Source organism: Primulina eburnea, chromosome 6 (genome assembly GCF_022965805.1).
Source record: "Primulina eburnea isolate SZY01 chromosome 6, ASM2296580v1, whole genome shotgun sequence".
NCBI classification, from domain to species: domain Eukaryota; kingdom Viridiplantae; phylum Streptophyta; class Magnoliopsida; order Lamiales; family Gesneriaceae; genus Primulina; species Primulina eburnea.
The window spans coordinates 15,124,218-15,128,542 of NC_133106.1; the positions used below are offsets into that span (position 1 = coordinate 15,124,218).

The following is a 4,325-nucleotide window of genomic DNA, read 5'->3' on the forward strand; positions in this document are numbered from 1 at the left end:
GATCTTTACGGGTTGCATCATTTAATTTCCTATAATCCATGCACACACGCCAACCCGTGACGATTCTAGTGGGAATCAACTCATTTTTTTCATTGGTAATAACAGTAATCCCACCTTTTTTAGGCACACATTGTACAGGACTTACCCACGCACTATCAGAGATAGGATAGATAATACCTGTGTCCAGAAGTTTGATCGTTTCAGCTTTTACTACCTCTTGCATCTTTGGATTGAGTCTCCTTTGTGGTTGTGCTAGAGGTGAGTACTTATCCTCCATTAGGATTTTGTGCATGCAGATCGAAGGACTTATCCCCTTGATGTCCGAAACTTTCCAAGCGAATGCTCCTCTATGCTCCTTAAGGACTCCCAAGAGCTTACTCTCCATATCATCTGTCAAAGAAGAGGAAATAATAACAGGCAGTTTATTATTTTCTCCTAAATATACGTACTTGAGATGTGGAGGTAGTGGTTTGAGCTCCAAAGTGGGTGGCTCCTCTAGGCTTGCCTTTCGAGGCATTAAATCTTTTCTATCCCCCAATTCCTCTAGTCGAAGCCTCACTTGCTTCCTCCAAGGTGGAATGGCATTCAAATGAGCTACCATCTCCATCCTTTCCTCGTCCAGCTCGTCCTCCTGTTTTTCAGTAGTGAGAGTAGCCTCCAATGGCTTTTGCAATCCATCCTGCACAAAATCACAAACAAGAGAATCTAAGACATCAACGCGAAAACAACTATCATCGTGCATTGTGTGCTTGAGAGTATTAAAGACATCAAAAATAATTTCTTCTTCTCCAACTCTCAGTCTCAACTTTCCCTCGTCAACATCGATCAGTGCTTTCCCTGTAGCCAGAAATGGTCTCCCTAGGATTAAAGGCATCTCCAAATCTTCCTCCATATCAAGTACTACAAAATCTGCAGGAAAAATAAACTTATCCACTTTCACCAAGACATCTTCGATAATCCCACGTGGATACTTGACAGATCTGTCAGCCAGCTGCAATGACATCCTAGTTGGCTTTGGTTCACCCAATCCCAGTCTCCTAAACACAGAATACGGCATCAAATTAATACTCGCACCAAGATCACATAGAGCTTTATGAAAATTAATATCACCAATAATGCAAGGTATAGAGAAACTCCCTGGATCTTTTTGCTTAGGAGGCATCCTGTTTTGAACTAAAGCGGAGCAATTTTCAGTCAAGTTCACAGTCATATGATCTTCTAGCTTCCGCTTGTTTGCTAAGATATCTTTCAAGAATTTTGCATAACTTGGCATATTCAGTAAAGCATCAGCAAAAGGAATGTTAATATGCAATTTTTTGAATATCTCAAGAAATTTACCAAATTGTGCATCTAACTTAGCTTTTTTCAGTGCTGCAGGAAAAGGTGGGGGGATAACAATTTTACTCGGTGCAATAGGTGTAAAAGTAGAGTTAGAAGACTTACCTCCTTGTTGTTCCACCTCATCCTCACCTTGCTTGTTCTTTTCCTCCTTAGACTCAAGTGCCTTTCCACTGCGCAATTCCACAGCTTTCACATGCTCTCTCGGGTTAGTCTCCGTGTTGCTCGGCAAAGTTCCTTGCTCCCTATTAGCAATTAACTTAGCCAATTGTCCAATTTGATTCTCTAACCCTTTTATGGATGCATCCTGATTCTGAAATCTCGTCTCGGTTGCAGAAATAAATTTAGTCATCATTTGCTCTAAATTTGACTTCTCCTCCCTAGGCGGTTCTGGCTTGAACCCTTGGTGCATCCCATATGGTGGACCTCTTTGCTGGCGATTCTGGTTGTTTTGACCTCCCCATGAAAAGTTTGGGTGATTCCTCCATCCCGGATTATATGTGTTTGAATACGGGTCATTTCTTGGACGGTTCTGGAATACCACTTGCTTTACCGGTGCTCCTTCAGGCACATAGAATGGATTTCCATCTTGGCAATCATGCACGTCATGCTCACCTCCACACTTATCACAGAAAATTTCTTGCAGACGCATAGCCGATCCACTCGCACTCATCCCATCAATCTTTCTGTTCAAAGCCTCTAACTGTGCTGACACCGCAGACAAATCAGTAACTTGATTAACCCCAGCACCTCGTCTCTGTCTATCAGACTGAGGCTGATAGCTACTAGCAGCCATCTCCTCTAATAACTCATATCCTTCCTCAGCCGTCTTCCTCAGTAAGTTACCACAGGCAGCAGCATCTATCATAGTACGGTTAGAAGTAAGCAGACCGTAGTAGAAAGTTTGAACAACTAACCCGAGAGGTAGCTCGTGGTGGGGACATCTCCTCAACAAGTCCTTATAGCGCTCCCATGCCTCGTAAAGTGACTCAAGCTCATGTTGAGCAAAAGTAGTAATGTCGGCTCTGAACTTCATAGTCTTCGACGGAGGAAAGTACTTGGTCAGGAATGCCTTTGCCATATCCTCCCATGTAGTGATAGACCCTACAGGTAAACAATTCAACCACGACTTAGCTTTATCTCTTAGTGAAAATGGAAATAAACGCAAACGAACAGCATCATCAGATACGCCATTAAACTTAAAAGTATCACAAATTTCAAGAAAGTCAGCTATATGAGAATTTGGGTCGTCAAGTGCACTTCCCCCAAATTGAACAGTGTTCTGGATCATCTGAATAATAGCTGGCTTGATCTCGAATTGATTCGCCCGGATGATTGGCCTTACGATGCTTGGACGTGCTCCATCAAGAGACGGCTGTGCATAGTCCATCATCGGTACACGGCGTGGCATCTCAATCCGTCTCTCATTTTGGCGGTCCTCCTCCTGCTCTTGTTCGTGCCTCTCCACTTGTTCCTTGAGTCTTTGCTGTTGTCTTCGGCGTCTAGCAGTGCGTTCGATCTCAGGGTCAAAAGGCTCAAGCTTAACTTCGAGTGATCTTCGCATGCACCACAAGAAAAATCTGCAACAGAATAGGAGTATCAACTAACAATAAAATAAATAATACTAAAGAATTTAAATGAAAAATAGAAAAATTGTGAAACAACAGTCCCCGTTAACGGCGCCAAAAACTTGATCGAGCAAAACTTGCACAGTGAATGGTCCCAAAATTTGTTTTATATATGAAAGCTCGATTTAAATATCGCAAGTGCACGATAGTCAAGTTATAATAAACGTACGTGAATACGAGTATCGATCCACAGGGACTGCGTTACACTAATTTTTTATTCTCAATTAAAATTTCTTTAGCAACGATAAAGTGGTTTGGTAATTAAACTAATGTAAATCAAATAACTAAAAGAATCAAAGCGCAAAGAGAATGTATGCAATAATGCAATGATTAAGTTGGATTAAATCAAATGAAAGATGACTTTGTTGGGAATTATCAGTTCACCTACCACTCGTGTTTTAATAATTACCCTCGACTCTTACTCGTGCATTCGACGGAATTCCCTAGACTAATCAATATACTCTGTCGAGCTATATTAATACTAATCATAAACATGCAGTAATCAAGTGTCCTCAATTATTTAACAGTTTAAGATCGCCTTACGTTCTATGGAATCCTCTAGCTTTTATCCGGGTGAACTATCACTATCGACACGTACCCAATTTCGTATGTCTACTAAAATTGTAAGTCCGTGGTTTATACTATGCGATCCTATTGTTAATTAGTCTGTCGACATCGTTAACAACATGCAATAATCAAAGGAAGATAGCTAGGCTTCGCTTGAAACAAGAATAACAATAGCATAAACAAATCACTTGTAAAAACGTCAAGAAATAATGTTAAACAACGAGTACGGGTAGGATCCCCTCAAATCCCAACAAATTTAGAGTTTAGCCAACCAAATTCATACTAGAAATCAACAATCTATGCAAGAGAATAAAATACTGAATAATAAAATACTAAATATGACGATGGAAGATGGCTGCGATGCTTGGAATTCTCGAGTTCTTCGAAAGTCTTCCTTACTCCTAGCCTTCTTTTCCAGAAAAAATGATGAAAAATATGATGAATCATCCAAGAGGCGCCCAATCTCGTGTATTAGGTTAGTGGTCTTGGATAGAGTCCATGAAAATAGAAACAAATCTCGCAGAATCTTGCTGGATCGCGTGACTCGCTAGGGCGGTAGGTTTTGACCGCTGGGGCGAGTGACTCTCGAATAAAAACTTTGAGCCTTCTCTCTAGCCTCGCTGGGGCGGCCACTTTTGACCGCTGGGGCGAGTGATCTTCTGTTAAATTCTCTTGTCCAAGCTAGCAGTCTCGCTGGGGCGGTCAGTTTTAACCGCCCTAGCGAGAGGTCTTCTGTTCGATATCCTCGGTAAGACTAGAATGCTCGCTGGGGCGGTCAGTTTTGACCGCCCT

The 4,325-nt window shown here is 41.6% G+C and overlaps 1 non-coding gene across 1 annotated transcript; it reads left to right on the top strand.

Moving 5' to 3' along the window:
• Positions 1–2,264: 2,264 nt before the first annotated feature.
• LOC140835571 (small nucleolar RNA R71) lies at positions 2,265–2,371 on the top strand. The gene has a single exon (XR_012118895.1). It is a non-coding gene; the product is annotated as a small nucleolar RNA R71 (small nucleolar RNA).
• Positions 2,372–4,325: the final 1,954 nt, after the last annotated feature.